Source organism: Lipotes vexillifer, unplaced genomic scaffold (genome assembly GCF_000442215.2).
Source record: "Lipotes vexillifer unplaced genomic scaffold, Lipotes_vexillifer_v1.1 scaffold1685, whole genome shotgun sequence".
NCBI lineage: Eukaryota > Metazoa > Chordata > Mammalia > Artiodactyla > Lipotidae > Lipotes > Lipotes vexillifer.
The window spans coordinates 226,659-249,471 of record NW_006778103.1 but is presented as its reverse complement, the minus strand read 5'-3'; the positions used below and the strand labels follow the sequence as shown (position 1 = coordinate 249,471).

General features: G+C 39.2%; 1 pseudogene; it reads left to right on the top strand.

Moving 5' to 3' along the window:
* The first annotated feature begins 492 nt into the window (after positions 1–492).
* LOC103070534 (60S ribosomal protein L32 pseudogene) lies at positions 493–899 on the top strand (annotated as a pseudogene).
* Positions 900–22,813: the final 21,914 nt, after the last annotated feature.

The following is a 22,813-nucleotide window of genomic DNA, read 5'->3' as shown; positions in this document are numbered from 1 at the left end:
TGTGACTGATAAGGGGTTAATAACCAAAATATATGAACAGTGCATATAGCTCAACATCAAAAGAACAAACAACCTGATTAATAATAAGAAGACTTGAATAAATATATTTGTAAAGAGAACATGAAGATGGTCAACAGGCAGATGAAAATATGCTCAACATCATTAATCATCAGGGAAATGCAAATCAAAACCACAATGAGATATCACCTCACACCTGCCAGAATGGCTATCATCAAAAAGAACTCAAATAACAAATGTTGGAGAGTATGTGGAGAAAAGGGAACATTTGTACACTGTTGCTGGGAATGTAAGTTGGTGTAAACACTGTGTAAAACAGTACAGCAGTTTCTCAAAAAATTATAAATAGAACTGCTATATTACCCAGCAATCACACTCCTCGGTTTATATCTGAAAGAAACAAAAACACTAATTTGAGCCCCTCTCTTCCTTGGAACTCCCTATGGGGGTGGAAGCCATCTTCTACTCAGCATCATGGCTGCTCTCAGATCCTTCATGAAGCCCAAGATCATCAAACAGAGGACCAAGAAGTTCATCCAACACCAGTCAGACTGATAAATCAAAATAAAGTGGAACCGGCAGAAACCCAGAGGCATTGACAACAGGGTGTGAAGGAGATTCGAGGGCCAGATCTTGATGCCCAACATCAGTTATGGGAGCAACAAGAAAACAAACACATGCTGCCTAGCAGTTTCTGGAAGTTCCTGGTCCACAACATCAAGGAGCATGAAGTGCTGCTGATGTGCAACAAATCTTACTGTGCTGAAATTATTCACAATATCTTATCCAAGAACCACAAAGCCATTGCAAAAAGAGCACCCCAGCTGTCCATCAGAGTCACCAATCCCAATACCAGGCTGAACAGTGAAGAAAATGAATAGACAGCTCATGCTGCACATTGTGTTTGTGTTAATAAAACCACGAAACTTGAAAAAAAAACACTAATTTGAAAAGATACATGAATCCCAATGTTCATAGTAGCATTATTCACAGTTGCTAAGATATGGAAGCCACCTAAGTGTGTTCTTTTATTCTTTTTTTAACATCTTTATTGGAGTATAATTGCCTTAAGCTGTTGTGTTAGTTTCCACAATATAACAAAGGGAATCAGCTATAGGTATACATATATCCACATATCCACTCCCTCTTACATCTCCCTCCTACACTCCCTATCCCACCCCTATAAGTGGTTACAAAGGATGGAGCTGATCTCCCTGTTCTATATAGCTGCTTCCCACTAGCTATCTATTTTGCATTTTGTCGTGTATATATGTCAATGCCACTCTCTTACTTCCTCCCAAATTATCCATGCCTCTCACTGTGTCCTCAAGTCCATTCTCTACATATACGTCTTTATTCCTGTCCTGCCCCTAGGTTCTTCAGAAACATTTTTTTTTTTTTTTTAGATTCTGCATATATCTGTTAGCATACAGTATTTGTTTTTCTCCTTCTGACTTACTTCACTCCATATGACAGTCTCTATGTCCATCTTCCTCACTACAAATAACTCAATTTTGCTTCTGTTTATGACTAAGTAATATTCCACTGTACATATGTGCCAAATATTTTTAACCATGCATCTGTTGTTGGACACTTCCGTTGCTTCCATGTCCTGGCTATTGTAAATAGAGCTGCAATGAACATTGTGGTACATGACTCTTTTTGAATTACGGTTTTCTCAGGGTATATGCCCAGTAGTGGGATTGCTTGGTCATATGATAGTTCTATTTTTAAATTTTTAAGGAACCTGCAGACTGTTCTCCATAGTGGCTGTATAAATATATATTCCAACCAACAGTGCAAGAGGGTACCATTTTCTCCACACCCTCTCCAGCATTTATTGTTTGTAGACTTTTTGAGGATGGCCATTCTTACTAGTGTGATGTGATAACTCATTGTAGTTTTGATTTGCATTTCTCTAATGATTAGTGATGCTGACCATGCTTTAATGTGTTTGTTGGCAATCTGTATATTTACTTTGAAGAAATTTCTATTTAGGTCTTCAGCCCATTTTCAGATTGGGTTGTTTGTGTTTTTGATATTGAGGTGCATGTGCTGCTTGTATATTTTGGAGATTAATCCTTTGTCAGTTGCTTCATTTGCAAATATGTTCTCTCATTCTGAGGGTTGTCTTTTCAGCTTGTTTATGGTTTACTTTGTGTGGAAAAGCTTAAAAGTTTCATTAGGTCAAATTGGTTTATTTTTGTTTTCACTTCCCTTTCTTTAGGAGGTGGGTCAAAAAGGATCTTGCTGTGATTTATGTCAAAGAGTGTTCTGGCTATGTTTTCCTCTAAGACTTTTATAGTGTCTGGCCTTACATTTAGACCTTTGATTCATTTTGAGTTTATTTTTGTGTATGGTGTTAAGGAGTGCTCTAATTTCATTCTTTTACATGTAGCTGTCCAGTTTTCGAAGCACCAATTATTGAAGAGGCTGTCTGAACTCCACTGTATATTCTTGACTCCTTTATCAATTATAAGGTGACCATATGTGTGTGGGTTTATCTCTGGGCTTCCTATTCTGTTCCATTGATCTATATTTCTGTTTTTGTGCCAGTACCATACTGTCTTGATTACTGAAGCTTAGAAGTATAGCCTGAAGTCAGGGAGCCTGATTCCTCCAACTCCATTTTTCTTTCTCAAGATTGCTTTGGCTATTGGGGGTCTACTGTGTTTCCATACAAATTTTAAATTTATTTCTTCTAGTTCTGTGAAAAATGCCATTGGTAGTTTGACAGGGATTGCTTTGTACCTATAGATTGCTTTGGGTGGTATAGTCATTTTCACAATGTTGATTCTTCCAATGCAAGAACATGGTATATCTCTCCATCTGTTTGGATGACATAAAATTTATTTCATCAGTGTCTTATAGTTTTCTGCATACAGGTCTTTTGTCTCCTTAGGAAGGTTTTGCAGTAGTAAATGGGAGTATTTCCTTTATCTCTTTCAGAATTTTCATCATTACTGTGTAGGAATGTAAGAGTTTTCTGTACATTTATTTTTTTATCCTGCTACTTTACCAAATTCATTGATAAGCTCTAGTAGTTTTCTGGTAGCATCTTTAGGTTTCTCTATGCATAGAATCATGTCCTCTGCAAACAGTGACAGTTTCCTTATTCCTTTTATTTCCTTATCTTCTCTGTTTGGTGTGGCTAAAACTTCCAAAACTATGTTGAGTAATAGTGGTGAGAGTGGGTAACCTTGTCTTGCTCCTGATCTTAGTGAAAATGGTTTCAGTATTTCACTATTGAGAAAAATGTTGGCTGTAGCTTTGTCATATATGGCCATTATTATGTTGATGTAAGTTCCCTCTATGCCTACTTTCTGAAGGGTTTTTGTAATAAATTGGTGTTGAATTTTGTCAAAAGCTTTCTCTGCATCTACTGAGATTAACATATGTTTTTTATCATTCAGTTTGTTAATATGGTGTATCACATTGATTGATTTGTGTATATTGTAGAATCCTTGCATTCCTGGGTTATACCCCACTCGATCATGGTGTATGATCCTTTTAATGTGCTGTTGGATTCTGTTTGCTATTATTTTGTTGAGGATTTGGGCATCTATGTTTATATGTGATATTGGCCTGTAGCTTTCTTCCTTTGTGACATCTTTGTCTAGTTTTGGTATCAGGGTGATGGTGGCCTCGTAGAATGAGTTTGGGAGTGTTCCTCCATCTGCTGTATTTTAGAAGGTTTTGAGAAGGATAGGTGTTAGCTCTTCTCTAAATGTTTGGTAGAATTCTCCTGAGAAGACATCTGGTCCTGGGCTTTCGTTTGCTGCAAGATTTTAATCACATTTTCAATTTCAGTGCTTGTGATTGGTCTGTTTGTATTTTCTATGTCTTCCTGATTCAGTCTCGGAAGGTTGTGCATTTCTAAGAACTTGTCCTTTTCTTCCAGGTGGTCCATTTATTGCCATATAGTTGTTTGTAGTAATCTCTCATGATCCTTTGTATTTCGCCAGTGTCCATTGTTGCTTCTCCTTTTTCATTTCTAATTCTGTTGATCTGAGTCTTCTTCATTTTTTTCTTGATGAGTCTGGCTCATGGTTTATCAAGTTTGTTTATCTTCTCAAAGAACCAGGTTTTAGTTTTATTCATCTTTGTTACTGTATCCTTCATTTCTTTTTCATATATTTCTGATCTAATTTTTATGATTTCTTTCCATCTGCTAACTTTGGGTTTTGTTTGCACTTCTTTCTTTAATTGCTTAGGTGTAAGGTTAGGTTGGTTATTTGAGATTATTCTTTTTTCTTGAGGTAGGATTATATTGCTATAAAATTCCCTCTTAGAACTGCTTTTGCTGAATCCCATAGGGTTTTTTGTTGTTGTTGTTGTTTGGTTTTTTTTGCAGTACATGGGCCTCTCACTGTTGTGGCCTCTCCTGTTGTGAAGCACAGGCTCCAGACGCACAGGCTCAGTGGCCATGGCTCACGGGCCTAGCCGCTCCATGGCATGTGGGATCTTCCCGGACCAGGGCATGAAGTCGTGTCCCCTGCATCAGCAGGCAGACTCTCAACCACTGCGCCACCAGGGAAGCCCTCCCATAGGTTTTTGATTATCTTGTTTTCATTGTCATTTGTTTCCAGGTATTCTTTTATTTCCTCTTTGATCTCTTCAGTAATTTCTTGGTTATTTAGTAGTGTATTGTTTAGCATCCATATGTTTGTATTTTTTACAGTTATATTTCCCATAATTGATATCTACTCTCCTAGCGTTGTGGTCGGAGAAGGTACATGATATGATTTCAATTTTCTTAAACTTACTGAGGCTTGATTTGTGTCCCAAGATGTGATATATCCCAAAGAATGTTCATGAGCACTTGAAAAGAAAGTCTGTTCTCTTGTGTTTGGATGGAATATCCTGTAAATATCAATTACGTCCATCTTGTTCAATGTGTCATTTAAAGGTTGTGTTTTCTTATTTATTTTCATTTTGGATGATCTGTCCATTGGTGAAAGTGGTGTGTTAAAGTCCCCTACTCTGATTGTGTTACTCTCAATTTCCCCTTTTTATGCTGCTACCATTTGCTTTATGTATTGAGGTGTTCCTATTTTGGGTGCAGAGATATTTACAATTGTTATATCTGCTTCTTGGATTGATCCCTTGAACATTATGTAGTGTCCTTCTTTGTCTCTTGTTATTGTCTTTATTTTAAAGTCTGTTTTATCTGATATGTGAATTGCTACTCCAGCTTTCTTTTGATTTTCATTTTCATGGAATATCTTTTTGCATCCCCTCAGTTTCAGTCTGTATGTGTCCCTAGGTCTGAAGTGAGTCTTTTATAGACAGCATATATATAGGGTTTTTCTTTTGTATCCATTCAGCAAGTCTATGTCTTTTGATTGGAACATTTCATCCATTTGCATTTAAGGTAATTATCGATATATTTGTTCCTATTACTATTTTTTTTAATTATTTTGCATTTGTTATTGTAGAGCTTTTCCTTTTCTTGTGTTTCCTGCCTAGAGAAGTTCCTTTAGCATTTGTTGTAAAGCTGCTTTTGTGGTGCTGAATTCTCTTAGCTTTTGCTTGTCTGTAAATGTTTTAATTTCTCCATCAAATGTGAAGGAGATCTTTACTGGGTACAGTAATTTTGGTTGTAGGTTTTTCCATTTCATCATTTTAAATAAGTCCTGGCACATCCTCTGACTTGCAGTGTTTCTGCTGAAATATCTGCTGTTAACCTTATGGGAATTCCCTTTTATATTATTTGTTGCTTTTCCTTTGCTGATTTTAATATTTTTTCTTCATATTTAATATTTGGCCGTGTGATTCATATGTGTCTTAACATGTTTCTCCTTGGATTTTTCCTGTATGGGACTCTCTGTGCTTCCTGGACTTGACTGACTATTTTCTTTCCCACACTGGGGAATTTTTCAACCATAATCTCTTCAAATGTTTTCTCAGTCCCTTTCTTTTTGTCTTCTTCTTCTTGGACCCTTGTAATTAGAAAGTTGTTGCATTTAATATTGTGCCCAAGGTCTCTGAGACTGTCCTCAGTTCGTTTCATTCTGTTTTCTTTATTCTGCTCTGCAGTAGTTATTTCCTCTATTTTATCTTCCATGTTACTTATCCATCCTTCTGCCTTAGTTATTCTGCTATTGATTCTTTCTAGAGAATTTTAAATTTCATTTATTATGTTGTTCACCATTGTTTGCTTGCTCTTTAGTTCTAGGTTCTTTATAAACGTTTCTTATATTTCTTCCATTTTATTTCCAAGAGTTTTGATCATCCTTACTATCACTACTCTGAATTGTTTTTCAGGTAGACTGGTTATTTCCTCTTCATTTGGTCTGGTGTGTTTTTATTTTGCTCCTTCATGTGCTGCATATTTCTCTGTCTTCTCATTTATCTTAACTTATTGTGTTTGTGGTCTCCTTTACACAAGCTGCAGGTTAGTAGTTCCCATTGTTTTTGATGTCTGCCCCTAGTGGGTAAGATTGGTTCAGAGGGATGTGTAAGCTTCCTGTTGGAGGAGGCTGGTGCCTGTGTTCTGAAGGATGAGGCTTGATTTTGTCTTTCTGGTAAGCAGGGCTGCATCCAGTGGTGTGTTTTGGGGTGTCTCTGAACTTATTATGGTTTTAGGTAGCCTGTCTGCTAATGGGTGGGGTTGTGTTCCTTTCATGCTAGTTGTTTGGTATGGGGTTTCCAGCACTGAAGCTTGCTGGATGTTGAGTGGAGCTGCGTCTTAGCACTGAGACGGAGGTCTCTGGGAGAACGATTCCTGATTGATATTACCTGTGGCTGGAAGGTCTCTGGTGATCAAATGTCCTGACTTGGCTCTCCCACCTCAGAGGCTCAGGCCTGGCACTGAGTCAGCACACCAAGATCCCTTCAGCCACACAGCTCAGAAGAAAAGAGAGATAAAAAAAGAAAGAAAACATAAATAAAATAAAATAAACGTATTAAAATGAGAAATTTTAAAATATTATTAAATTAAAAGAATAAAAGTAAAATATAAAAAAGAAGAGAGCAACAAACCCAATAAAGAAATCCAACAATGATAGCAAACACTAAAACCTATACTAAGATAAACATAAAAATTAGAATCTATTCAGTGGCAGGCAGCAAACCCCAAATCTACAATTGCTCCTAAATTCCACTGCCTCAGCTTGGGATGATTCATTTTTTATTCAGGTATTCCACCAATGCAGGGGACATCAAGTTGGCTGTGGGGATTTAATCCACTTCTCCTGAGGCTGCACAGAGAAATTTCCCTTTTTCTTCCCTGTTCGCACAGCTCCCGGGGTTCAGCTTTGGATCTGGCCCTGTCACTGCATGTAGGTCACTCTGTGGTGTCTGTTCTTTGCCCAGACAGGAGAGGGTTGAAGGAGCCACTGATTAGGGAGCTCTAGCTCACTCAGGCTGGGGGAACGGATGGGTATGGAATCCAGGGTGAGCCTGAGGCGGTGGAAGCCATCATGATATTGCAACTGCCTGAAGCATGCCATGTGTTCTTGCGGGGATTTTGTCCCTTTTTCCCAGGACCCTGGTAGTGGTGGGCTGCAGAGGCTCCTGGGAGGGGTGGTGTGGATAGTGACCTATGCTTGCACACAGGATTATTTGTGGCTGCAACAGCAGCTTTAACGTTTCATGCCTGTCTCTGGAGTCTACACTGACAGCTGTGTATCGCGCTGGGCTCTGAAGCTCTTTAGGTGGTGTTCTGAATCTCTCCTCATGCACCCCAAAACAATGGTCTCTTGACTCTTTGGAATTTCCAGACTTTTTCCTGGGTTCCCTGCAGTCTAGCTGTGGTGTGCTAGGCCTCCTCAGGCTGTCTTCATGCAGCCAACCCCAGTCCTTTCCCTCTGGTCTGACCTCCAAAGCCTGAGATTCAGCTCCAAGCCCCCACCCACCCTGGTGGGAGAGCAGGGAAGCCTCTCAGGCTGGTGAGTGCTAGTTGGTACCAATCTTTAGTGTGGGAATCTCTCCACTTTTCCCTCTGCACCTCTGTTGTTGCACTCTCCTCCTTTGCTCCAAAGCTTTCTCCCGACCCACCCCTAATTTCCACAAGTGAAGGGGCTTCTTAGTGTGTGGAAACTTTTCCTCCTTCACACCTTCCTCTCAGTGGTGCAGTTCCACCCCTATTTTTTGTCTCTGTTTTTTTTTTTTTCTTTTTCCCTACTCAGGTAAGTGTGGATTTTCTTGCCTTTTGGGAAGTATGAAGTTTTCTGCCAGCATTCAGTTGGTGTCCTGTATGAGTTGTTCCACATGTAGATGTATTTTTGATGTATTTGTGAGGAGAAGGGGATCTCCACATCTTACTCATCTGCCATCTTGAAGATCCTCAGTGTGTTCTTTTATATCTGTATGTACTCCTAACTTAGAAAAGTATTTTCTTTATTAAATTCTCCCTTTTACAATTAATGGCAATGTATTTGATCATTATGTACTTATTTAACTCTTTATGTGTTGCATTATTCATGGAATGGCTCTATTTAGGAAGCTTATATGAGGAAGGGAATAAAAAGATGTTCTAAACTGTCAGATATTCTCCTAATGTCAAAAGGCTATTATGAGAGTGTGATTTTTTTAGACTCAGGAAACTAGAATCAGGACACGTGCAGTCTTTATTTTTTCCCTGACCAACTGATAGTTAATTTCTTCTAAATGTTACATTAATTCTGATTCAGCTTCATCTCCATAGCTTCTTAAGACTTTATGTTTAATGGAGTCTAAGAAAGCTTCAGCTAGTACCCTTGAACACTTTTTCTGTTGTACCAAACAAGTCATCACTGGTTTTTATTTCAGGCTATACCACTTACTTGACAGGTTTTACAGAGCCACAGGCAGTCTGTCTCCTTGTAGCCCCTCAGTTCTATTTGACCACCATTATTTGGACAGTCTTTCTCTTGTTATGTCATTAGGAGCTTGAGGTATCTCTTAGTACCATTGTAGTTAAAGTTTTTGTTTTTTTTCTGTTTCTCACTCTTCTCATTTTTTACGGTGATTTATGAAGTGAAAGAGAGAAAATGCCAAGTTACCTTCACTATTTTTAACTATAAATTTTTGTATAAACCACTCGGATTTTAGAGCATAAAGGGAACTGGGTTCAGAGGTGCAGTACTTAAGATGTAGTAGTGTTGGGACTCGAAATATTTTTTTTTTGCATTTCTTTGTTTTTCTATTTAACTGTAATTTGGAGTAGTTTCAAATGTTTAGCACATACAGGGGGAAAATGTTTTTGCTACATCAGTAAGTTTCTATGCATCAATAGTCTCACTTATATAGTGAGGCTGAGTACAGTAATTTAGTAAATTGAAAGGTCTATACATTTCTGCCTTCATGTATACTTCTGAGAATTAAAACACCAGTGTAGTAAGAGTACATAAGTAGGGATGTAGCACAGACCAAAGCCCAATTGTAAACAGTTATGGGAAGCAGCATATTTGTAGCTTAGTCTCAAATATAGCCTTAGATTAGTGCTCACAAGACTGAACAGTGTAAAATCATCAAAGGCATATACCCAAGCTGCTTAGAATTTCTTTTTATAAGTATTTTATTTTAACAGTGTTGTTTAATTTCTTATACCCCTTTAAACCATCATAAATTTTAAGACGCATATAATATATTTACAAGTACAATTTGAAAAATAAAAAAAAGTAACTGAGCTTTCTTTTGCTCACTTGTGAAGAAAGATACTGAGGTAATACATTTTAGCTTTAAAGGAGAAATTTTTGCATTTATGGTAATTTCTCATTAGAGAATTATGAGAGGTATATGTGGCAGATTAAAATCATTTGAAGGGGCAGAGAGAAACCACGGAGGGAAGAGCAGGCTGGAGTGCAGCATGGATCTACCTCTGCCACCCATGCTTTCTGTATTACTGTGCCATTAGGTAAGATCTTAAAATCATATACTGGCAGAAGACATGAAACTCCTTTGTTAGAGACAAAAGACTTCATCACTCATGGCACAAGAATGGAAAGGGGAGCAAGAGAAATAAGAAAGCTCAGTTAAAAATAAGATTGTGGGGCTTCCCTGGTGGCGCGGTGGTTGAGAGTCCGCCTGCCGATGCAGGGGACACGGGTTCGTGCCCTGGTCCGGGAAGATCCCACATGTCATGGAGCGGCTGGCCCCATGAGCCATGGCCACTGAGCCTGCGCGTCCAGAGCCTGTGCTCCGCAACGGGAGAGGCCACAACAGTGAGAGGCCCACGTACTGCAAAAAAATAAATAAATAAAATAAATAAATAAATAAATAAAAATAAGATTGTGGATTGCACTATTTGCTTATGATACTCTTCTGGAGCTAAAAACTCTGTGAATAATATTGCTCAGGAATGGGTCTGCTCCTACTTATCCCGAAGACAGGCTGCCTAAAGTTGTTCTGAGGGCACAGCCACCTCTGAACATACCCCTTGACATGGCCCTGACCATCAGAGGGACAAGAACCAGCTCCACTCATCCATGAGCAGGCACTAGTCCCTCCCACTAGGAAGTCTGCACAAGCTCCTGGGCCAATCTCACCTGCCAGAGGCAGACACCAGAAGCAAGAGGAACTACAAACCTGTAGCCTGAGAAACGGAGACCACAAACACAGAAAGTTAGACAAAATGAGATGACAGAGAAATATATCTCAGATGAAGGAACAAGATAAAACACCAGAAAAGCAACTAAGTGAAGTAGAGATAAGAAATCTGTCTGAAAAATAATTCAGAGTAATGATAGTAAAGATTATCCAAGATCTCAGAAAAAGAATGGAGATGCAGACTGATAAGATGAAAGAAATATTTAACAAAGAGCTAGAAGATTTAAAGAACAGAGATGAACAATACAGAAGAGCAAATAAGTGATATGGAAGACAGAGTGGTGGAAATCACTGCTGCATAAGAGAATAAAGAAAAAAGCATGAAAAGAAATGAGGACAGTCTAAGAGACCTCTGGAATAACATTAAACACACCAACATTCACATTATAGGGGTCCCAGAAGGAGAAGAGGGAGAAAGGGCCTGAGAAAATATTTGAGGAGGTAATAGCCAAAAATCCCTAATATGGGAAAGGAAACACTCACTTCCAGGAAGTGCAGAGCTCCATACAGGCTAAGCCTAAGAAGAAACATGACAAGACACACAGTAATCAAATTCACAAAAATTGAAGACAAAGAGAACATATTAAAAACAACAAGGGAAAAACAACAAATAACAAACAAGGGAAACCCATAGCGTTATCAGCTAATTTTTCAGAAGAAATTCTGTAAGTCAGAAGGAAGTGGTACAATATATTTAAAGTGATGAAAGGGAAAAACCTACAACCAAGAATACTCTACACAGCAAGGCTTTCATTCAGTTTTGACAGAGAAATCAAAAGCTTTACAGACAAGCAAAATCTAAGAGAATTCAGCACCAGAAACCCAGCTTTACAACAAATGCTAAAGGAAGCCTCTAGGCAGAAAAGAAAAGCCCACAACTAGAAACAGGAAAATTATGAATGGGAAAGCTCACCAATAAAGGCAGACATACAGTAAAAGTAGGAAATTATCCACACTGAAATATCATATCAAAATCAGCAATCATAAAAAGAGGAGAGTACAAATGCAGGATATTGGAAATGCATTTGAAATTAAGAGACCATCAACTTAAAACAATCTTGTATATATACAGACTGCTATATAGAAACCTCATGGTAACCACAAACAAAAATCTACAATAGATACACATAAAAAAAAGAAAAAGCAATTCAAACACAACTCTAAATATAGTCATCAAATCACAAGAGAACAAAAGAGGAAAGGAGGAAAAAAGCCCTACAAAATCAAATCCTAAACACTTAACAAAATGGCAATAAGAACATGCATATTGATAATTGACTTAAATGTAAATGGACTAAATGCTCCAACCAAAAGACATAGAATGACTGAATGGATACAAAAAAGACCGGTATATATCCTGTCTTCAAGAGACCACTTCAGATCTAGGGACACACACAGACTGAAAGTGAGCAGATGGAAAAAGGTATTCCATGCAAATGGAAATCAAAAGCAAGCTGGAGTAGCAATATTTATATCAGACAAATTAAACTTCAAAATAAAGTCTGTTACAAGAGACAAAGAAGGACACTACATAATGATCAAGGAATCAAACCAAGAAGATACGACAATCGTAAACATATATGTACCCAACATAGGAGCACCTCAATATATAAGGCAAATACTAACAGCCATAAAAGGAGAAATCAACAGTAACACATTAATAGTGGGGGACATTAATACACCACTTACATCAATGGACAGATCATCCAGACAGAAGATCAGTAAGGAAACACAGGCCTTACATTTTCTCAGAACTAGAATCAAAAATCTATAAATTTGTATGGAGACATAAAAAATCCCAAATAGCCAATTCAATCCTGAGAAAGAAAAATGAAGCTGGAGGAATCAGGCTCCCTGACTTCTAGCTATACTATTATATACAATACAAAGCTAGAGTAATCAAAACAGTATAGTACTGCCACAGATACAGAAATATTATCAATGGAAAAGGATAGAAAGCCCAGAAATAAACCCAGGGACCTATGGTTAATTAATTTAAAACTAAGGATACAAGAATATATAGTGGAGAAATGACAGTCTCTTCAACAAGTGGTGCTGGGAAAATTGGACAGATACATGTAAAAGAAGGAAATTAGAACATTCTCTAACACCATATACAACAGTAAACCAAAATCAATTAAAGATCTAAATGTAAGACCAGTTACTCTAAAACTCTTAGAGGAAAAGATAGGCAGAATGCTCTTTGACACACATTGCAGCAAGATCTTTTGGTATCCGCTTCTTAGAGTAATGAAAATAAAAATGAAAATAAACAAATGGACCTAAGTAAACTTAAAATCCTTTGCACACCAAAGGAAACCATAAATAAACTGAAAAGGCAACCCACAGGATGGGAGAATATGTTTGCAAATGAAGCAACCAACAAGGAATTAACCTCCAAAATATACAAACGGATCATGCAGTACAATAGCAAAAAAAAAAAAGAAAAGAAAAGAAACAAACAAACCAATCAAAAATGGGTGGAAGATCTAAATAGACATTTCTCCAAAGACACAGAGATGGCCAACAGGCACATGAGAAGTTGATCAACATTGCTAATTATCAGAGAAATGCAAATCAAAACTACAATGAGGTATTGCCTGATCCAGTCATAATGGCCATCATCAAAAAGTCTACAAATAATAAATGCTGGAGAGGGTGTGGAGAAAAAGGAACCCTCTTACACTGATATTGGGAATGTAAATTGGTGCAAACACTATGGAGAACAGTATGAAGATTCTTTTAAAAAATAAAAATAGAGCTACCATATGATCAGCAATTCCATTCCTAGGCATATAGCCGGAGAAAAGCATAATTCAAAAATACACATGCACCCTAATGTTCATTTTATCACTATTTACAATAGTCACGAAATGTAAGTATCCTAAATGTCCTTCAACAGAGGAATGGATAAAGAAGATGTGGTATGCATATACAATGGAATATTACTCAGACATTAAAAAGAATGAAATAGGAGGGGGGGGGGAAGGTGGAAGAGTAAGACATGGAGATCACCTATCTCCCCACAGATACACCACAAAAACATCTACACGTGGAACAACTCCTACAGAACACTTACTGAACGCTGGCAGAAGACTTCAGACCTCCCAAAAGGCAGGAAACTCCCCACGTACCTGGGTAGGGCAAAAGAAAAAGAAAAAACAGAGACCTGCACCAGTGGGAGGAAGCTGTAAAGGAGGAAAGGTTTCCACACACTAGGAAGCCCCCTCGCAGTTGGAGACTGCGGGTGGCAGAGGGGGTAAGCTTTGGAGCCACAGAGGAGAGCGCAGCAACAGGGGTGCAGAGGGCAAAGCAGAGAGATTCCCGCACAGAGGATGGGTGCCGACCAGCACTCACCAGCCCGAGAGGCTTGTCTGCTCACTCTCTTGGGCAGGCGTGGGCTGGGAACTGAGGCTCGGGCTTTGGTCAGATCGCAGGGAGAGGACAGGCAGCGTGAACACAGCCTGAAGGTGTTAGTGCACAACGGTTAGCTGGGAGGGAATCCGGGGAAAGGTCTGGAGCTGCCGAATAGGCAAGAGACTTTTTCGTCCCTCTTTGTTTCCTGGTGCGAGATGAGAGGGGATTAAGAGCACTGCTTAAAGGAGCTCCAGAGACGGGCGCAAGCTGCAGCTGTCAGTGTGGACCACAGAGACGGGAATGAGACACTAAGGCTGCTGCTGCCACCACCAAGACGCCTGTGTGGGAGCACAGGTCACTATCCATACCTCCTTCTGGGGAGCCTGTGCGGCCCACAACACCAGGGTCCTGGGATCCAGGGACAACTTCCCCAGGAGAAAGCACGGCATGCCTCAGGCTAGTGCAAAGTGCAGCTGGCGTCTGCTGCCACAAGTTGGCCCCATGCTCCGTGCCCCTCCCTCTCCCCTGCCTGAGTGAGCCAGAGACCCCAAATCAACTTCTCATTTAACCCCGTCTGGTCTGAGTGAAGAACAGATGTCCTCCGGCGACTGACACGCAGAGGCAGGGCCAAATCAAAAGCTGAGCTCCAGGAGCTGTGCGAACAAAGAAGAGAAAGGGAAATTTCTCCCAGCAGCCTCAGGAGCAGCGGATTAAATCTCCACAATCAACTTGATGTACCCTGCATTGGTTGAATACCTGAATAGACAACGAATCATCCCAAATTGAGGAGGTGGACTTTGAGAGCAATATTTAGTATTTTTTCCCCTTTTCCTGTTTTTGTGAGTGTGCATGTGCATGCTTCTGTGTGAGATATTGTCTGTATAGCTTTGCTTTCACCATTTGTCCTAGGGTTCTGTCCATCCGTTTTTTTTGTTTGTTTGTTTTGTTTTCTACTTTTTAAAACACTTTTTTCTTAATAATTATTTGTTATTTTTATTTTAAAACATTTATTTTGTTTTAGTTTATCCTCTTTCTTTCTACTTTTTCTCCCTTTTATTCTAAGCCGTGTGGATAAAAGGCTCTTGGTGCAGCAGCCAGTAGTCAGTGCTGTGCCTCTGAGGTGGGAGAGCCAACTTCAGGACACTGGTCCACAAGAGACCTCCCAGCTCCACGTAATATCAAATGGCGAAAATCTCCCAGAGATCTCCATCTCAACACCAGCACCCAGCGTCACTCAACGACCAGAAAGTTACAGTGCTAGATATCCTATGCCAAACAACTAGCAAGACAGGAACACAATCCCAACCATTAGCAGAGAGGCTGCCTAAAATCAAAATAAGGGCAAAGACACCTCAAAACACCACCAGACGTGGACCTGACCACCAGAAAGACAAGATCCAGGCTCATCCAGCAGAACACAGGCACTAGTCCCCTCCACAAGGAAGCCTACACAACCCACTGAACCAACTTTAGCCACTGGGGACAGACACCAAAAACAATGGGAACTATGGACTTGCAACCTGCAAAAACGAGACCACAAACACAGTAAGATAAGCAAAATGAGAAGCAGAAAAACACACAGCAGATGAAGGAGCAAGATAAAAACCCAGCAGACCTAACAAAGTAAGAGGAAATAGGCAGTCTACCTGAAAAAGAATTCCGAGTAATGATAGCAAAGATGATCCAAAATCTTGGAAATAGAACAGAGAAAATTCAAGAAACATTTGACAAGGACCTAGAAGAACTAAAGAGGAAACAAGCAATGATGAACAACACAATAAATAAAATTAAAAATACTCTAGAAGGGATCAATAACAGAATAACAGAGGCAGAAGAACGGATAAGTGACCTGGAAGATAAAATAGTGGAAATAACTACTGCAGAGCAGAATAAAGAAAAAAGAATGAAAAAAATTGAGGACAGTCTCAGAGACTTCTGTGACAAAATTAAATGCACCAACATTCGAATTATAGGGTATCAAGAAGAAGAGAAAAAGAAAGGGACTGAGAAAATAGTTGAAGAGATTATAGTTGAAAATTTCCTTAATATGGGAAAGGAAATAGTCAAATACAGGAAGCACAGAGAGTCCCATACAGGATAAATCCAAGGAGAAACACACCAAGACACATATTCATCAAACTGTCAAAAATTAAATACAAAAAAATATATTAAAAGCAGCAAGCGAGAAACAACAAATAACACACAAAGGAATCCCCATAAGTTTAACAGCTGATCTTTCAGCAGAAACCCTGCAAGCCAGAAGGGAGTGGCAGGACATATTTAAAGTGATGAAAGGGAAAAACCTACAACGAAGATTACTCTACCCAGCAAGGATCTCATTCAGATTTGATGGAGAAATTAAAACCTTTACAGACAAGCAAAAGCTGAGAGAGTTCAGCACCACCAAACGGATCATGCAGTACAATAGCAAAAAAAAAAAAGAAAAGAAAAGAAACAAACAAACCAATCAAAAATGGGTGGAAGATCTAAATAGACATTTCTCCAAAGACACAGAGATGGCCAACAGGCACATGAGAAGTTGATCAACATTGCTAATTATCAGAGAAATGCAAATCAAAACTACAATGAGGTATTGCCTGATCCAGTCATAATGGCCATCATCAAAAAGTCTACAAATAATAAATGCTGGAGAGGGTGTGGAGAAAAAGGAACCCTCTTACACTGATATTGGGAATGTAAATTGGTGCAAACACTATGGAGAACAGTATGAAGATTCTTTTAAAAAATAAAAATAGAGCTACCATATGATCAGCAATTCCATTCCTAGGCATATAGCCGGAGAAAAGCATAATTCAAAAATACACATGCACCCTAATGTTCATTTTATCACTATTTACAATAGTCACGAAATGTAAGTATCCTAAATGTCCTTCAACAGAGGAATGGATAAAGAAGATGTGGTATGCATATACAATGGAATATTACTCAGACATTAAAAAGAATGAAATAGGAGGGGGGGGGGAAGGTGGAAGAGTAAGACATGGAGATCACCTATCTCCCCACAGATACACCACAAAAACATCTACACGTGGAACAACTCCTACAGAACACTTACTGAACGCTGGCAGAAGACTTCAGACCTCCCAAAAGGCAGGAAACTCCCCACGTACCTGGGTAGGGCAAAAGAAAAAGAAAAAACAGAGACCTGCACCAGTGGGAGGAAGCTGTAAAGGAGGAAAGGTTTCCACACACTAGGAAGCCCCCTCGCAGTTGGAGACTGCGGGTGGCAGAGGGGGTAAGCTTTGGAGCCACAGAGGAGAGCGCAGCAACAGGGGTGCAGAGGGCAAAGCAGAGAGATTCCCGCACAGAGGATGGGTGCCGACCAGCACTCACCAGCCCGAGAGGCTTGTCTGCTCACTCTCTTGGGCAGGCGTGGGCTGGGAACTGAGGCTCGGGCTTTGGTCAGATCGCAGGGAGAGGACAGGCAGCGTGAACACAGCCTGAAGGTGTTAGTGCACAACGGTTAGCTGGGAGGGAATCCGGGGAAAGGTCTGGAGCTGCCGAATAGGCAAGAGACTTTTTCGTCCCTCTTTGTTTCCTGGTGCGAGATGAGAGGGGATTAAGAGCACTGCTTAAAGGAGCTCCAGAGACGGGCGCAAGCTGCAGCTGTCAGTGTGGACCACAGAGACGGGAATGAGACACTAAGGCTGCTGCTGCCACCACCAAGACGCCTGTGTGGGAGCACAGGTCACTATCCATACCTCCTTCTGGGGAGCCTGTGCGGCCCACAACACCAGGGTCCTGGGATCCAGGGACAACTTCCCCAGGAGAAAGCACGGCATGCCTCAGGCTAGTGCAAAGTGCAGCTGGCGTCTGCTGCCACAAGTTGGCCCCATGCTCCGTGCCCCTCCCTCTCCCCTGCCTGAGTGAGCCAGAGACCCCAAATCAACTTCTCATTTAACCCCGTCTGGTCTGAGTGAAGAACAGATGTCCTCCGGCGACTGACACGCAGAGGCAGGGCCAAATCAAAAGCTGAGCTCCAGGAGCTGTGCGAACAAAGAAGAGAAAGGGAAATTTCTCCCAGCAGCCTCAGGAGCAGCGGATTAAATCTCCACAATCAACTTGATGTACGCTGCATCTGTGGAATACCTGAATAGACAAAAAATCATCCCAAATTGAGGAGGTGGACTTTGAGAGCAATATTTAGTATTTTTTCCCCTTTTCCTGTTTTTGTGAGTGTGCATGTGCATGCTTCTGTGTGAGATATTGTCTGTATAGCTTTGCTTTCACCATTTGTCCTAGGGTTCTGTCCATCCGTTTTTTTTGTTTGTTTGTTTTGTTTTCTACTTTTTAAAACACTTTTTTCTTAATAATTATTTGTTATTTTTATTTTAAAACATTTATTTTGTTTTAGTTTATCCTCTTTCTTTCTACTTTTTCTCCCTTTTATTCTGAGCCGTGTGGATAAAAGGCTCTTGGTGCTGCAGCCAGGAGTCAGTGCTGTGCCTCTGAGGTGGGAGAGCCAACTTCAGGACACTGGTCCACAAGAGACCTCCCAGCTCCACGTAATATCAAATGGCGAAAATCTCCCAGAGATCTCCATCTCAACACCAGCACCCAGCGTCACTCAACGACCAGAAAGTTACAGTGCTAGATATCCTATGCCAAACAACTAGCAAGACAGGAACACAATCCCAACCATTAGCAGAGAGGCTGCCTAAAATCAAAATAAGGGCAAAGACACCTCAAAACACCACCAGACGTGGACCTGACCACCAGAAAGACAAGATCCAGGCTCATCCAGCAGAACACAGGCACTAGTCCCCTCCACAAGGAAGCCTACACAACCCACTGAACCAACTTTAGCCACTGGGGACAGACACCAAAAACAATGGGAACTATGGACTTGCAACCTGCAAAAACGAGACCACAAACACAGTAAGATAAGCAAAATGAGAAGCAGAAAAACACACAGCAGATGAAGGAGCAAGATAAAAACCCAGCAGACCTAACAAAGTAAGAGGAAATAGGCAGTCTACCTGAAAAAGAATTCCGAGTAATGATAGCAAAGATGATCCAAAATCTTGGAAATAGAACAGAGAAAATTCAAGAAACATTTGACAAGGACCTAGAAGAACTAAAGAGGAAACAAGCAATGATGAACAACACAATAAATAAAATTAAAAATACTCTAGAAGGGATCAATAACAGAATAACAGAGGCAGAAGAACGGATAAGTGACCTGGAAGATAAAATAGTGGAAATAACTACTGCAGAGCAGAATAAAGAAAAAAGAATGAAAAAAATTGAGGACAGTCTCAGAGACTTCTGTGACAAAATTAAATGCACCAACATTCGAATTATAGGGTATCAAGAAGAAGAGAAAAAGAAAGGGACTGAGAAAATAGTTGAAGAGATTATAGTTGAAAATTTCCTTAATATGGGAAAGGAAATAGTCAAATACAGGAAGCACAGAGAGTCCCATACAGGATAAATCCAAGGAGAAACACACCAAGACACATATTCATCAAACTGTCAAAAATTAAATACAAAAAAATATATTAAAAGCAGCAAGCGAGAAACAACAAATAACACACAAAGGAATCCCCATAAGTTTAACAGCTGATCTTTCAGCAGAAACCCTGCAAGCCAGAAGGGAGTGGCAGGACATATTTAAAGTGATGAAAGGGAAAAACCTACAACGAAGATTACTCTACCCAGCAAGGATCTCATTCACATTTGATGGAGAAACTAAAACATTTACAGACAAGCAAAAGCTGAGACAGTTCAGCACCACAAAACCAGCTTTATAAAACATGCTAAAGGAACTTCTCTAGGCAAGAAACACAAGAGAAGGAAAAGGCCTACAATAACAAACCCAAAATAATTAAGAAAATGGGAATAGAAACATACATATCAATAATTACCTTAAATGTAAAGACTAAATGCTCCCACCAAAAGACACAGACTGGCTGAAAGGATACAAAATCAAGACCCATATTTATGCTGTCTACAAGAGAACTACTTCAGACCTACAGACACATACAGACTGAAAGTAAGTGGATGGAAAAAGTTAATTGATGCAAATGGAAACCAAAGGAAACCTGGAGTAGCAATTCCCATATCACACAAAGTAGACATTACAATAAAGACTATTAGAAGAGACAAAGAAGGACACTACATAATTATCAAGGGGTCGATCCAAGAAGATGTAAAAATTGTAAATATTTATGCACCGAAAATTGGAGCATCACAATACATAAGGCAAATACTAAGAGCCATAAAAGGGGAAATCGACAGTAACACATTCAGAGTAGGGGACTTTAACACCCCACTTTCACCAATGGACAGATCATCCAAAATGAATATAAAAGAGGAAACACAAGCTTTAAGTTATACATTAAGCAAGATGGACTTAATTGATATTTATAGGACATTCCATGCAAAAACAACAGAATGAACATTTTTCTCAAGTGCTCATGGAACATTTTCCAGGGTAGATCATAACTTGGGTCAAAAATCAAGCCTTGGTAAATTTAAGAGAATGGAAATTATATCAGGTGTCTTCTCAGACCACAACACTGTGAGACTAGATATCAATTACAGGAAAAGATGTGTAAAAAACACAAACATATTGAGGCTAAACAATACACTATTTAATAACGAAGTGATCACTGAAGAAATCAGAGGGGAAATAAAAAAAAAATACCTAGAAACAAATGACAATGGAGACACGATGACCCAAAACCTATGGGATGCAGCAAAAGCAGTTCTAAGTGGGAAGTTTATAACAATACAATCCTACCTTAAGACAGAGAAAACATCTCGAATAAAAAACCTAACCTCGTACCTAAAGCAATTAGAGAAAGAAGAAGAACGACAACAACAACAACAACAACAACAAAAAGGAAGTTAGCAGAAGGGAAGAAATCATAAAGATCTAATCGGAAATAAATGAAAAAGAAATGAAGGAAATGATAGCAAAGATCAATAAAATTAAATGCTGATTCTTTGAGAAGATAAACAAAATTGATAAACCGTTAGCCAGACTCATCAAGAAAAAAAGGGAGAAGACTCAAATCAATAGAATTAGAAATGAAAAACATGTTAACAACTGACACTGCAGAAGTACAGAAGATTAGGAGAGAATACAACAAGCAACTCTATGCGAATAAATTGGACAACCTGGAAGAAATGGACAAATTCTTAGAAATGCACAACCTGCCAAGACTGAATCAGGAAGAAATAGAAAATATGAACAGATCAATCACAAGCACTGTAATTGAAACTGTGATTAAAAATCTTGCAACAAACAAAATCCCAGGACCCGATGGCTTCACAGGCATATTCTTTCAAACATTTAGAGAAGAGCTAGCATCTATCCTTCTCAAACTCTCCCAAAATATAGCAGAGGGAGAAACAATGCCAAACTCATTCAATGAGGCCACCATCACCCTGATACCAAAACCAGACAAGGATGTCACAAAGAAAGAAAACTACAGGCCAGTATCACTGATGAACATAGATGCAAAAATCCTCAACAAAACACTAACAAACAGAATCTAACAGCACACTAAAAGGATTATACACCATGATCAAGTGGGCTTTATTCCTGGAATGTAAGGATTCTTAAATATATGCAAATCAATCAATGTGATACACCATATTAACAAATTGAAGGAGAAAAACGATGTGATCATCTCAATATATGCAGAGAAAGCTTTAGACAAAATTCAACACCAATTTATTACAAAAACCCTTCAGAAAGTAGGCATAGAGGGAACTTTCTTGAACATAATAAGGGCCATATTTGACAAACCCACAGTCAACATCACCCTCAGTGGTTAGAAACTGAAAACTTTCCCACTAAGATCAGGAACAAGACAAGGTTACTCACTCTCACCACTCTTATTCAACATAGTTTTGTAAGTTTTAACTACAACAATCAGAGAAGAAAAGGAAACAAAATGAATCCAAATCGGAAAAGAAGAAGTAAAGCTGTCACTGTTTGCAGATGACATGATACTATACACAGAGAATCCTAAAGATGCTACCGGAAAACTATTAGAGCTAACCAATGAATTTGGTAAAGTAGCAGGATTCAAAATTAATGCACAGGAATCTCTGGCATTCCAATACACTAATGATGAAAAATCTGAAAGTGAAATTAACAAACACTCCCATTTACCATTGCAACAAAAATAATAAAATATGTAGGAATAACCCTATCTAAAGAGACAAAAAACTATATGCAGAAAATTATAACATACTGATGAAAGAAATTAAGGATGATACAAGTAGATGGAGATATATACCATGTTCTTAGATTGGAAAAATCAACATTGTGAAAATGACTCTACTACCCAAAGCAATCTACAGATCCAATGCAATCCCTATCAAACTACCACTGTCATTTTCACAGAACTAGAACAAAATATGTCACAATTTGTATGGAAACACAAAAGACCCCGAATAACCAAAGAAATCCTGAGAACGAAAAGTGGAGCTGAATCTCATACTTTTACATGTACCTTATCTTTGATATAGGAGATAAAGGAGGCAGGAATGCACAGTGGAGGAAGGACAGTCTCTTCAGTAAGTGGTGCTGGGAAAACTGGACAGGTACATGTATGAGATTAGAACACTCTCTAACACCATATACAAAAGTAAGCTCAAAATGGATTAAAGACCTAAATGTAAGGCCAGAATCTGTCAACCTCTTAGAGGAAAACATACGAAGAACACTCTAGGACATAAATCACAGCAAGAACCTTTTTGACCCACCTCCTAGAGAAATGGAAATAAAAACAAAAATAAACAAATGGGACCTAATGAAACTTAAAAGCTTCTGTACAGCATAGGCAAGCATGAACAATACCAAAAGAGAACCCTCAGAATGGGAGAAAATATTTGTAAATGCAGCAACTGACAAAGGATTTATCTC